This window comes from Canis lupus, chromosome 17 (assembly GCF_003254725.2).
Source record: "Canis lupus dingo isolate Sandy chromosome 17, ASM325472v2, whole genome shotgun sequence".
Lineage (NCBI taxonomy): Eukaryota > Metazoa > Chordata > Mammalia > Carnivora > Canidae > Canis > Canis lupus.
The window spans coordinates 57,850,618-57,865,818 of record NC_064259.1 but is presented as its reverse complement, the minus strand read 5'-3'; the positions used below and the strand labels follow the sequence as shown (position 1 = coordinate 57,865,818).

Sequence of the window (15,201 nt, the reverse complement as noted above, 5' to 3'; positions counted from 1 at the left end):
CCCCCTGGTACACAGGTCTACTATAATCCCCTTTCCTTGAGTATGGACAGAACCAGTCAATATGACTCATAAACTTCAGGGCTTTATGCTAATTAATAAATCACTTGTAAGACACCTCCCAAACATCAATGAATTGTAATATAAATATGAGAATGCCTGGCATGGTGAACAAAAAAGTTTACACTGCGAGTTATGCAAATGTAATTATATTTTATTTAACCAAATATTTTGTGTCCTTAATGTCATACTATAATGAACACATGGGAGATATACTTTCTGCCTGAAATATTGCTTTCTGTCTTGCTTGTCAAAATTATAGAGTAGAAGTAATATTATGCATTACATATTATTTACCATGAACAAATTTTCCTCTCATATTATCTTACTTAAGAAATTCAGGCACCTTCCAGGTGTTCAGGTTGATAATCTTTCAGTCATTTCAGTTCTAGTTTTATTATTACTATTGTAGACATTGATAAACATTAAAATGATATTTAACATATGTCATTACATAAATATAAAAATTGTAATGAAAATATGTACAATATTTTATAACATGCTCTTAAAAAGTAGATATACTCTGATACTGGGCAGAGTTTTTCTCAATTGTGATAGCAAATAAACTATTTTGCACTAACTTTTGCCAAAAGCTTTGGATTTCTGACTTTGTGGCAGGGCTTCCTTTTTTCTACTCTAGTTCTTTCCCAGAGTGGAAAGGATACCTCCTGGTAGAACAGGCTACCAATTAGCATGGATCATGACGGAGACCTACCATTCCAGGACCTGCCTTGAGTATACTCATTGACTAATACAAGAGTCAAAAATCTTTCTTTGATCTCTCAATAAATTGACTTTTTTAGAATGGACATTTATAAATGCTTGTGGACTGACCATTTGGGAGCAACCATGTAATCTCTCTCTAAGCAGCTGTTTTGAGATTCCTCAGAGTACAAATACAACTCAAGGGCAACAGCCTGAATAGAAATTGCTGGAAATGAAAAACAATTCTCTCACGTATTCATTAAAGTCATGGCAATCATCTTTGCCCAGCATACAATGAGGAGATCAGTTTCTTTTCTCTTTGAGACATATGCAAATGAATTTCAGTACTAGTTTTTTGTTATTGTTGTTGTTGTTGTTGTTTTGGTTAGAACTTGTGGGTACTGAATACTGGAAATCTGCTAAAAGAATAAATTTCAAGTGGTCTTTTCACACACACATAAAAATTGGTAACTACATGTGGAGCTGATACATTAGCTTAACTATAGTGACCATTTTACTATGTACATGTATATTAAGTTATCATCTTGTACATCTTAAATACATATAATTTTTTAATTGGTCTAAAAATCAATAAATGTGGTACTTTAATAAAGTAAATAAAGGATTAGATAAATAAAAGTGATCAACTGTAAAGAAAGAAAAATTCTGGGAGTGCTGGGTTGGCTCAGTTAAAAAAAAAAGAGTCAGGTGCTTAAGATTTCATTTATTTATTTGAAAGAGAGACAGCGAGAGAGTACACAAACAGGGAGAGGGGAAGAGACCGAGAGAGAGGGACAAGCAGACTCCATGCTGTGTGCAGATCCCAATCCGGGCTTGATCTCAGGACCTTGAGATCATGACCTGAGCTGAAACCAAGAGTCAGATGCCTAACTGACTGAGCCACCAAGGTGCCCCAAGCATCCAACTCTTGATTTTAGCTCAAGTTATGATCTCAGGTCTTGGGATTTAGCCCCACATTGGGCTCCACACTCAGTGGGGAGTTTGTGTGAGGATTCTTTCCCTCTCCTTCTATCCCTCCCCCTGCTCTCTCTCTCTTTTTCTAAAAAAAAAAAAAGAATGAAAAATTATGCAGAATGAAAAATGTTGATCTATTCATTGATATTACTACAGAATCCACCTTCTCCAGCAAGCTTCCTCAGGGCACCCTTGGCCTCCTTGTTACACAGACTGTAGATGATGGAGTTCCACAAGGGGGCGGGGTGTCACAACACAGAAAATCACAGAAACAAGGATGTCCATTTCTGGGTTGTAGCCTACACTGTGTTGCTATAGTAGAAGTCAGCTGTCCCTAAAAAAACCACCACCATAGTGGAGTGGAATGTCCACATAGAGGCATTGTTTCTGTCCCGAGGACATCCTAAGCCTGGTAGGGATGATAAGTATTTAAGACATTGCAGTAAACAGGCAAGGGTTCAGGCCAATGGTTGTGCTGCCATATGGAGCACACATTCATTGAAAGAAATGTAAGCAGGAGAGCTCCACGAGCAGTAGGAAATCATGGAGAAAGTAGCTGATCTGGTTGAGCTCACACAAAGTGAATGTGACTGCTAGCACTGAATGTGTCACAGAATTCTTTAGCCCATACAGCCAAGTTCCAGTCAACCAATACACACAGACCCTTGGAATCATGAGCAGCAGACAGTGAAGAAAGTGGCAAATGGCTACATAGTGTTCATAAGTCATAGTAGCCAACAAGATTTCCTCAGCACAGGTCATAGGAACAGCTGGGAAAGGCAGCCCTCCTATGACATAGTCTTCTTCTGGAATAAGTTTACCAGCATGGTAGTAGACAAGCAGCCAATGTCCAAGAAGCTCAAATTGCTAATAATACTGTAGAGTGTGGAGGACAGGACTGACTCTGATCTCTGTTAATGTGAAAGCATTTCCCAGAAGAGTTATCAGATAAATGATCAAGAAGACCAAGAAGAATAGCTTTTGTAATTAAGGGGGTTTGGGAAATCCTGGAAAGATAAATGCAGTGACCACAGTTCAATTTTCCATTTCTTTAAGCTTTTTCTTAATTGAAGTGAAAATTAGGGAAGAAAACCAAAAGACAATGAGATACAGTGACAAACTAGCTAAGTCTTTCTCATCCTTTGGTGGATGAGATAGAACCTCTTCTAAATAGTGTAACTCAACACTCTGAGACTGGAATATATGCACTCCCCCTCACTGCTGTGCTCCTTTCCTCTGTCCTGTGTATTTGTCATGCCTATCACTCTTAGCCATTAGACTGGCTAAGAGTCTACCAGTCTATAAGTTCTATTATTTCTTTCTTTAATTTATATGTACTCCGTAAGACTTTTGTTAAAAGGAAGAAAGTTCAGTCTTCAGCACTAACACTAAAACAACAACAGCTAATGAGTTAAATTAGAACCCAAATACTTTCTCTCCCAAACTCCCTCTTCCCTGGAAAAAAGTCACAATAACAAATTCTGACTTACTAAGTGTGAGATATCTTCTATAACCTTTGTGTCCTGGTGTTACTCACATGAATATGCTACATTACGTGGCAGAAAGGATTGGTAGGAGTAATTAAGGTTATTAATCACATGGCTTTAAGATGTGGAGATTATGCAGGTGGACCTAATCTAATCACGCTTAAAAGCAGAGCAGAAGATGAAGTCAGAAATTTGGATCACAAATACAATCCCAGGTGTCGTTGTTGGCTTGAAGATGAACATGTTAAGGAAAAGGTAACATTTGTTCTCAAATCACAAAAAAACTAAATTTTGCTAATAACTTTAATAAATATGAAAGGGTAATCTTCCCCAAAATCTCTAAAGAAGAGCCCATCTTAGTTGACACCTTGATTTTAGCTTGAGTCATGCTCATGCTGTGTCTGTACTTCTGTGAGATAGAAGACCCATTTGAGCCATGCTGTGCCTGGACTCACACTCATAGAAGTGAGTGTTTAAACTGCTGTGTTTGTGGTAATTTTTTATGGTGCCAATAGAAAATGAATACACTGATCACCTTACTTGCTGTGTGAAGCTTATGATTATCGATTATCACAGGCTAATTATGACAAACCACCAATCTAGAAGCCTCAGAAGTTATTTCATTCAGTATATTGTCAAGCCTGTGAACATACCTCCCTCTGTCTCCCCTTTTTCCTTCATGATGCCTGTGGCTAGTACTACCTCTCAAAAAATATTGATAAAGGGAATACAAAGGAAAAAAGTCAAACACACACTGTTCAGTTTCTTAGTCAGTAACTCCAGTAAAAACTCTCTTTGGGAGAAAGACACATTTGGAACTGGATTATTTTAGAATTTTAATTAGTGTCTTCCCATTCTGCTTTACCATGAACAGCGAATGTATGCTAGGCTGTGACATAACCATTGTGAATTCTAAGAAACATGAAAGTTCATTAACTTGCATCTGAAATAATTTTCTTAGTGGATTGTCTTTAAATGAGGCTCTGTGTATCTTGCCATCACCATTCTCCATAGAAACTGTTAAACTATCTCTCTTCCTTAGTGTAAGCCAGAGGTCAGCAGCCAAATCCAGCATATCAACTTACTTTTATAAATAAAGTTTTATTGGCTTACAGCCACACCCACTCATTTACATATCATCTATGGCTGCTTTTGTGCTACGGTGGCAAAATTGAATAGCTGAGAAAGAGACCATATGACCTACAAAACCTAAACTGATTTCAGGTCTTTTACAAAAAGTTTGCCAGCCTCTGTAACTAAGCAATTGGATTTAGGAGTTTGACAGACTTGAGTTTATTTTATTTATTTTTTAATATTTTATTTATTTATTCATGAGAGACACACAGAGAGAGAGGCAGAGACACAGGCAGAGGGAGAAGCAGGCTCCATGCAGGAAGCCTGATGTGGGACTTGATCCCGGGACTCCAGGATCACATCCTGGGCCAAAGGCAGGCACTAAACCGCTGAGCCACCCAGGGATTCCCAGACTTGAGTTTATTTTTTATTTTTTTAAATTTTTACTTATTTATGATAGTCACAGAGAGAGAGAGAGGCAGAGACACAGGCAGAGGGAGAAGCAGGCTCCATGCACCGGGAGCCCGACGTGGGATTCGATCCCAGGTCTCCAGGATCGCGCCCTGGGCCAAAGACAGGCGCCAAACCGCTGCGCCACCCAGGAATCACCCCAGACTTGAGTTTAAATCATAGCTTTGTTAACCTTGTCACTTGTAAGTCACTTGTTAACCTTGACCTTGAACTACTTACTTAGCTACCATAAACCTGAGTTTGTTTATGTTTAAGATGAGATAATACCTGGATTACAAAGTTTTTGTTAAGATTAAGTATTAAATAGCAGATCAGTGAACATAGTTAACCTATAACACTTAAGTCTCTCCATTAAGCCACTGCACCCATTTCAAGTTGCCCTTAAAAAATGTTATTTCTCCTCCATTTTTGTCCAGATTGATTCAAATGATACACTGTTTGTATTAAGAATAAAGTATTATTTTCTATTTTTTGACTTGCCTTTTCTGATCTTTTAATTTTACCAGCTCTATCAGCTCCACCTCAAGCAACTGTTTTGTAATTAAATTCACTTATTTCTCTCTCATAAAACAAATACAATTGTATCTGCTTTCTTTTCTTTTCTTTTCTTTTTTACAACTACATTTTCTGGCAGATTTTCACAAGAATCCTTCAGGGAGGCAGGTAGATTTTATTATCATACTTTTTTTTTATGTAATAAGATTTTTTCTGAAATTGGAAATTTAAAAAGCCCAATACCATATGAAACTTCATGCAGCACAGATAGTTGATAAAATTAGACCTAATGCCTCTAAACTTCCTTCTAACAATATTCTTTAATTCCATCAAAAACCTGAAATCATCTCTAGACTGTCTCTTCTCTTATCATCTGCCCATATCTACCCTTTGAGCAAAACCTCCTCCCTCTCATCCCCTCTCTCTTTCACCCTCTTCCTCTTCTTCAAATCTGCTTATTTATTTTCATCTCCATGGCCAACCACATGAACACTCTCCACATGGTTAATGCTTTCTCTTTTTTGGGTCTCAGCTAAAATGTTACTTCTCAGAGACTCTTTCTGACCTCCAATTTAGTATTGGTCTTTAAAAATATCTTATATTCATCCTATTATTTTCATTCAAAGAATTTGTAGTGATCTTTATTTACATACTTATTTACTCATTGAATGTCAGTTTCTTCTAGTCAATAAGCTCTGAGTGAGTAAGGATCATGTCTGTTTTAAGAACCTTTTTCAAAAGATTCTATTTTGGGGATGCCTGGGTGGCTCAGCAGTTGAGCATCTGCCTTCAGCTCAGGTCTTGATCCTGGGGTCCCGGGTTCAAGTCCCACATCGGGCTCCTTGCATAGAGCCTGGTTCTCTCTCTGCCTGTGTTTCTGCCTCTCTCTCTGTCTCTCATGAATAAATAAAATCTTTTTAAAAAATAAAAAATACATAAAATATTTTATTTTTAAATAATCACTATGCCTAACATGGAGCTCAAACCCACAACCCCAAGATCAAGAGTCATGTATGCTACCAACTGAGCTATTCAGGCACCCTAAGGATCATCATGTCTGTTTTATTCATCTCTGTATTTATATTACCTGGACCATAATTGACACTCAAAAAAATTTGTTTTATGAATGCATTCATGACCAGATTTGCTAAAATAGAGAATGGACATGATTATATATGCTTTTATCACCTTAAAATAAAGGTTCACTCTAGGTAGTATAGATTTTCTCACCCATCTAAATTTTCAAGTCACTCAAGCAGAAAAAGAAGGATCACATTGAAAAAGCAGTGATATAACGTAAAAGTCTCACATTCACAACTGCTTCAACTAAATTACTCAGTTATCAAATCAGTTCAGTCAAGAGAAGGTGCCAATATGCTGATGCACCCTTGATTCATAAATAATAATAGTAAAGACAACAACAATAATGATAGATCACATTTCTTGCACTTACTAAATACCAGGTATAGTTACTGCACTATGTACTTTACATGCACTAATTTCCTTTAATTCTTGCAACATCTTTGAGAAGTAAAGATCATTATTATTCCCATTTTTCAGATGAACAAACTGAAGCTTAGAAAGGATAGATAAATGCCTAGTCAGGTAATTAGTGAAACTACATATTGGCAAAGATCTGTAGATCTAAAATAAATATTCAGCTCTACCATCAACTAGTCAAAGCATCTTCCTGTCTCCCCACATTAATTTTCTCATCTGTAAAATAAGAGGATGGACTAGGTGATTGATAGCATTCCTTCCAGCCCTGATATTTTGTGATGATATTTGGTATCTGTTTATTCTGTCTTTAAGATGAAACCTAGTAATAGCAGAGGTGAGAAATTCAGAGGTCTCCCAAGTGTATAATTGTTTATCCCTCTGCCTTCTTGGAGTATAAAAGTCAAGGATAGGATGAGGATTTTAGTCAATACACTGATCTAGTAAAATAAATAATAGCCCCCTCAGATGTCTATTTCCTAATTGCTGGATCCTGTGAGCATGTCATGTTACTTGGTGAAATAGACTTTGCAAATGCATTTAAGACCATGGGCCTTAATATAGGGAGTTTACCCTGGTTTATCTGAGTTAGCCAAACCTAATCAGTTGAGCCCTTAAAAGCAGACAAATTTCTCCAACTAGAGTGAAGAGATGTAGCAGGAGAGATGAGGCAGAGAGAAGAGTCAGAGAGATTCAAAGCAAGAGAGATCCAATCTACCTATGAAAGGGGCCAGTAACTAGTGGTTATAAGCAGCCTCTAGAAAATGAGAAAGACCCATGATGGCACCCAGCAGGGAGATGGGGATTATCTCCTACAGCCACATGGAATTCTGCCAGTGATTAGAATAAGCCTAAAAAATGTTCTCCTGTAGAATCTTAAGAAAAGAAAGAGCCCTGCTGACATCTTGATTTCAGTCTTTTGAGACACTAAGCCAAGGAATCAGCCAAGCCGTGTGGTACCCAGATTTCTGATCTACAGAACGGTGAGATAATAAATTTGCATTGTTTTAAGCTGCTAAACTTGTGGTAACTTGTTACGGTTTTGCAGTTGGAGTGCTCAAAACCTCTTCAGTCTTTATCATATATCTATGCGCAGAGACTTGAATTTGAGTTAACTATACTCCTTACTGTTTTAGCTTCTGAATATTATATTAGGATTAAAGGTTTATACTTAAATTTTCATTTTTTTTATTGAGATATAATTGACACATAACATTATATTAGTTTCAGGTGTACAACATAATGATTTGATACTTGTATATATTGCAAAATAATCACCATAATAAGTCTATTTAATATCTGCCACCATATCTAGTTGCAATTTTTTTCTTGTGACGTGAACTTTTAAGACATACACTGTTAGCAACTTTGAAATATACAATACAATATTATTAACTTTAGTCACCACGCTGTACATTATCCCCAGGATTTATCTATTTTATAACTGAAAGTTTATACCTTTTGACTCCTTTCACTCATTTCATTCACCCACCCCACTTACCCCCTCTGGCGACCACCAATCTGTTCTCTGTATCTATGAATTGTTTTTGTTTTATTTTATATTTCTCATATAAGTGAAGTCATACAATACTTGTTTTTCTCTGCCTGACTTACTTCACTTGGCATAATGCCCTCAAGAACTAACCATGTTGTTGTGAATGGCAATATATCCTTCTTATTTATGTCTGAATATTATTCCATTGTGTGCATGTGTATATATGTTTATGAAAAATGCATTGGATTTTGATACACATTGCATTGAATCTATAGATTGATGTGGGCAGTATGGACATTGTAAATTATTCATTCTTCCAATCAATGAGTATGGACTATCTTTCCATTTACCTGTGTCTTCTTCAGTTTATTTTATCCATGTCTTATAGTTTTTGGAGTACAGGTCTTTCACCTTGGTTAAATTAATCCCTAGGTATTTCATTCCTTTTGATGCAACTATAAGTGGGATAGTTTTCTTTTTTTATGTATATATACATATATTTTTATTAGAGTTCGATTTGACAACATATAGTATAACACCCAGTGCTCATCCTGCCAAGTGCCCCCCTCAGTGCCCATCACCCAGTCATCCCAAACCTCTGCCCACTACCCCTTGTTCACTCCCTTTCCACTACCCCTTGTTCATTTCCCAGAGTTAGGTGTCTGTCATGTTTTGTCACCCTCTCTAATTTTTCCCACTCATTTTCTCTCCTTGGGATAGTTTTCTTAGTTTCTTTTTCTGATAGTTCATTATTGGTGTATAGAAATGCAACAGATTTTTGTATATTGATTTTTATCCTATAGCTTTACAGAATTTGTTTATTAGTTCTTGGTTGAGTTCTCAGAGCTTCTTTATATATATTATCATGTCATTTGCATATAGTGACAGTTTTGCTTCTTCCTTACCAACTTGGATGGCTTTTACTTCTTTTCCTTGCCTAATTAGTCTGCCTAGGACTTCCAAAACTTAGTTGGATAGAAGTGGAATAAGCATTCTTGTCTTGTTCCTGATGCTTTTCAGCACTGAGTATAATATTAACTGAGAGTTTGTCATATGTGGCCTTTATTAGGCTGAGGTGTATTCCCTCTATACCCACTTTGTTGAGAGTTTTTATCATAAATGAATTTTGAATTTTATTGATTTTTTTCTGCATCTATTTGGATGATCAGATAATTTTTATTTTTCATTTTGTTAAAGGGTGTATCACATCAATTGATCTGTGGATGTTGAACCATCCTTACATCGCTGCAGTAAATTCCACTTGATTATCATATATGATCCTTTTGACATGTTATTGAATTCAATTTGCTAATATTTGGTTGAGGATTTTTGCATCTATTCTCATCAAAGATATTGACCCACAATTTCCTTTTCTTGGGGAGTCCTTTTATGGTTTTCGTAGCAAGTAATGCTGGCCTCGTAAATAAATATGAAAGCACTCCCTCCTCTTCTATTTTTTGGAAGAGTTTAAGAAGAATGGTATTAATTATTCTATAAATGTTTGGTAGAATTCACCAGTGAAGCTGTTTGCTCCTAGGCTTTTGTTCTTTGGAAGTTTTTGATTCAATCTCCTTACTAGTAATTAGTCTGTTCGGATTTTTTTTTTCATTTTTTTAATTCACTCTTGGTATGTTGTATGTTCTAGGAACTTATACATTTCTTCTAGGTTGTCCAATTTGTTACCATATGACTATTCATAGTAGTTTCTTACAATCCTTTTTATTTCTGTGGCATTTATTGTAATGTCTTCTTTATATGATCATTTAACCTAAATAGCAACAAAATTAATTCCTAGCCATTTTTGTACTCCCCTATCATTGAATATCAGCCAGGTGTCAACCAGGCATTTTAAGAATCATGTTTTTGATACTTCTGCTTCTAGCCATGATACAATAACCAGATTTGCCCTTCTGCCTTAACAATTGGGCAAAATTAAAGGAGATATGGTTTCAGATATTGAATAATAGGTAGTATGGGATAGAGAACACTGATAGAAGGGAAATAAGTGAGGTAAACTCTGTGAATGCCTTTGTTCATTAAGAAAAAGGAAGTTTCTGGGACACAGCACAAGGAAGGGATACAAAAGCAGAGTTCAGTGATATCCATTCAGTACTGAAACAAAATTCAGAGTTCAAGGAGATCAAGGTACCTAGAATTTATGTGACAAAGCCTTGGAGAGGAGAGAGATGCACATATAGAGAGATCTAGAGATCCACACAGCATTCCCCTAAGCTCGTTAGCAGAATGTTAATTAGCGCATGACAGCCAAAGGAAAGATCTTTAGAGAGCATCAGGTGGAATAAGATCCAGAGCTCCCACAGGGCTAGGAATAGTTTGTGTTTCCACCAATCAGAATTTAAATAATCTTTGCCACACATGGAATCATCAGATGGATATTGTTTTAGTAAAGAGGCAAAACTAGCACTAGACAAAAGATTATTGTGAACCCATGTAACAAAAATTGGTAGCTAGTCCTAAAAAGATCATATTATTCTAAGTAACTATGTCCAAGAACAAGTTTCAAAAATACTTAAAGAAGTACAGTTGATCCTTGAGAAACATGGGGGTTCAGGGTGCTAACCTCCCATGCAGTTGAAAATCTACAGATAACACTTGGCTCCCCAAAACTTAGCTACTAACAGCTTACTGTTGACTGAAAGACTTCTTGGTAACATAATATCACATATTTTGTATTCTTATAATAAAGTAACCTATAGAAAAAAATGTTTTAAAAAATCACAAGAAAGAGAAAGTACATTTACACTACTGTACTATATTAAAAAAAACCCCACAACCCTGTGTATAAGGGGACCCACACAGTTCAAACCCATGTTGTTCAAAGGTCAACTATACTAAAAAAAATTCACCAAACACCTATGTAAAATTTACAACATCTGGCATTAATCCAAAATTATCAGGCATATAAAAGGGCAAGAAACTCAATGTTTAGTAAGAAGAAAAAAATCAATTATTGAAAATAAACTTGGAAATTACACAGTAATAGATTTATTAGACAAGGACATTTAAAAAGCTATTATAAGTGCATTTATAGCTCAAAATGGTAGAGGAAACCATGCACATGATAAGAAGAGACAAGGAAAAATTTAAGCATTTGATATATATTTAAAAATTAAAATTTAAGTGGCACTTAGGTGGCTCAGTTGATTAAGCATCTGCTCTTACCTCAGGCCATGATCCCAGAGTCCTGGGATGACCCTTGCATCAGGCTCCCTGCTCAGCAGGGAGTCTGTTTCTCCCTTATCCTCTGCTCTTCCCCCCATCTCATGTGTGTACTCTCTCTCTCTCCCTCGTTTGTGGTCCCTCTATCAAGTAAATAAATAAAATCTTTTAAAATTTAAATAATTTATACTTTTTATGTATGCAAGTATAACATTGAACTTCTAAAACAAAAAAATAACAATATATGAAGGAAGCATACACTGAATGGTATTGATAGCAGATTATATGCAAAAAAAAAAATCAATGAACTTGAAAGCATTGAAATAGAAACTATTCAAAATGAATCAAGAGAGAAAAAGACTGAAAAAAAATAACCAGAACATGAAGGAACTTTGGGACAACACGTGTTTACTATGCTTGTAATCAGAGCCCCAGAAAGAGAAGAGGACAAAAACATGTGGGAAAATACTGGCCAAAATTTCCCAAAATTTGATGAAATATATTAGCCCAAAGATTCAAGTCACTCAGCAAACTCCAAGCAGACAGCAAAGAACGAAAACCACACTAAGAAAATGATAATAAAATTGCTTAAAACCAGTGGTAAAGATAAAATCTTAATAGCAACTAGTAAAAAAAGATACTACATGTGGGAAAACAGATAAAAATGACAACAAACTTATCATTGGAGCAGTGGAAGCCAAAAAACCTGTGGAGCAATTTCTTTAAACTTATGAAAGAGGAAAAAGAACTGTAAATCTGGAATTCTATATCCAGCAAAAATATCTTTCAAAAGGAAGGTGAGGGGCAAGACTTTCAGAGTGGCAGCATTAAGACTTCAGTGAGGGATCCCTGGGTGGCGCAGCAGTTTGGCGCCCGCCTTTGGCCCAGGGCGCGATCCTGGAGACCCGGGATCGAGTCCCACGTCGGGCTCCCGGTGCATGGAGCCTGCTTCTCCCTCTGCCTGTGTCTCTGCTTCTTTCACTCTCTCTCCCTCTGTGTGACTATCATAAATAAATAAAAATTAAAAAAATTAAAAAAAAAAGACTTCAGTGAATCCTCTTCCAACAAAAGCAATACAAATACTGACAAAACAATATAACGCAACCTTTTTAGACTTCAGAAATTTACCAAAAGCATGGAATAACCCAAAAATCATTTATTTAAGGAAAAAACATTTATTCAAGGAAAACTACTGAACTTCATAAGAATAATGTTGTCTGTGGCATTCTAATTGCAACTATTCCCACCCATTCAGCACCAAGGTGGTAGCTGTCAAGAATCAGCAGCAGTAGAGGCAACTGATCTGTCTGGAGCTTTGTGAAATGCCCTATCCTCTGAGAACTGTCAATATTTTAGCAATATTTTCAGAAGCTTCCTGGGAAAACCCCATTCTTGGGGCAGTATCAACATTTCACCCAGCTTGAAGTCCAGCTCCATGGAAAAAGTTCTATTTATAGAAGTTATGGAAAACAAGAGAAATCAACTGGAAATGTTGACATTGCAGTTAGTTGAGGCTATGGATTTAGTTGGGGGAAAAGATGAATGTATTAGTTTTCTAGGAATACCATTACAAAGTACCAGTCTAGATGGTTTAAACAAACAAAAATATATTTACTCACAACTCTGGAGGCTAGAAGTCTGAAGTCAAGGTTTTAGCAGGGTTGGTTTCTTCTGAGGCCTCTCTCCTTGGCTTGTAGATGGTCATCTTTTCTCTGTGTCTTCACATTGTCTTCCTTCTGTGAATGTCTGTGTCCAAATTTCCTTTTATTATAAGGAAACTGACCATATTGGATTAGACTCCACTCTAATGATCTCACTTTAACTGAATTACATCCTTATGGACCCTATTTCCAAATACAGTCACATTCTCAAGTTGTTAAGATGTCAACATATGAATTTGTTGACAGACGGCACAATTCTGCCCATAACAAAAAATCTGGCCCAAATCTTGAAAGGGAAATTTAGGGAAAAGAAACCACAGGGAAATTTGAAAAGTTCTGACATTCCTGAGGATCTAGAAGACCACATACGCATACATGGGGAAATGTGCAAGAACAGGAAAAAACAGACGGGGCTTACATTTGGGTGACCTTGTAGTCCTTTGTAAGCACAAAGTGAAAACTACAGCTAACTTGCAAATTACCTTAGATTTGAAGATTTGCCTTCACACACAAATCTTTATGATAAAAGGTGGAAGACTTCCTGGATCATTTAAATAAATAGTCTGACCAATCATTGGCTGATCACAAATCTAAACTGACCAAGGGAGTAATTCCTAGGAACCTAGACTTATAAATAAAGACAAGAACTTTTAAAAAGGAATCAGAGAGGGATCCCTGGGTGGCGCAGTGGTTTGGCGCCTGCCTTTGGCCCAGGGCACGATCCTGGAGACCCGGGATTGAATCCCATGTCGGGCTCCCGGTACATGGAGCCTGCTTCTCTCTCTGCCTGTGTCTCTGCCTCTCTCTCTCTCTGTGTGTGTGTGACTATCATGAATAAATAAAAAAATCTTTAAAAAAAATAAATAAAATAAAATAAAATAAAAAATAAAAAGGAATCAGAGAACTCAGTGGCTGCATACTTCAAGAAGTACAAAATCTACAGAACTAATTCAGGAAAGTCATGAAACAAGAAACAGCAAATAAAGAAAAACAATATAGTGAAATTGGGTGACACAGAGAGGATCAGATTCCAAGTTGTTACAAGACCTTCAACCTTAATATGTCCAATATTTAACAACTACAATGAAACACAAAATATCCTAAAATTTTCTAAATTTGATTTAAAAAATTTTGTTTTATATTGTGATAGACTTAATGATAGCTCTCCAAAGGTGTCCATGTACATAATCACTAAAGCCCATAATAGATTAACTTACATGGCAACAAAGATTTTGCAGATGTAATTAAGGATCTTGAGATGAGAACTTTATCCTGAATTATTTGTGTAAGTCTAATGTAATCATAAGGATCCATAAGATGGAGGTAGAAATATCATAAGGATGCCATGTGACAAAGATTTGACTGGCAATTGTTGAATTTGTTGATAGAGGAAGGTACTACAAACCAAGAAATACAGTCAGTCTCTTGAAAAAGAAAGGGAATGATTCTCTGTAGAAAAATATGCAGCCTCTAGAAAAAATACAGCCCTGATAACACTTCAATGTTAGCCTACTGAAACACTTTTCAGACTGACCTCCAGAGTTGTTTTAAGCCAGTACACTTGTGCTAATTTGCTACAGTAGCATTGGGAAACTAATATATACACAACCAAAAAGCTCAAGAAACTCTAATTAAACTAAAAACATTCATACCTAGACATCTTATTGTCAAACTGTTGAAAAACAAAGATAAAGAGAAAATCATCTTTAATTTTTTTAAAATTTGAGTATAGCTGACACATATGTTACATTAGTTTTGTTTCAATTCAACATAGTGATTTGACAAATTTATATGTTACACTATGCTCATCATAAGTATAGCTATAATTACAACACTGTTACAATATCATTGACTATATGCTGTGCCTTTTATTCTCATGACTTATTCATTCCATAACTGGAAGCCTGTATCTCCCAGTTCTCTTCACTTGTTTTGCCCATTTCCCAGCTCCTACCCCTCTGGCAATCATGTTTGTTCTCTGTATTTATAGATTTGATTCTGCTTTTTGTTTGTTAATTCGCTTGTTTTTTAGATTCTATATAAGTAAAATCATATGGTATTGTCTTTGTCAGTCTGACTTATTTCACTTAGCATAATACCTTCT

The 15,201-nt window shown here is 36.1% G+C and overlaps 1 pseudogene; it reads right to left on the bottom strand.

The window, feature by feature from the left end:
* Positions 1–288: 288 nt before the first annotated feature.
* Positions 289–4,128, bottom strand: LOC125752729 (olfactory receptor 508-like; annotated as a pseudogene).
* Between the last annotated feature and the right edge of the window lie 11,073 nt (positions 4,129–15,201).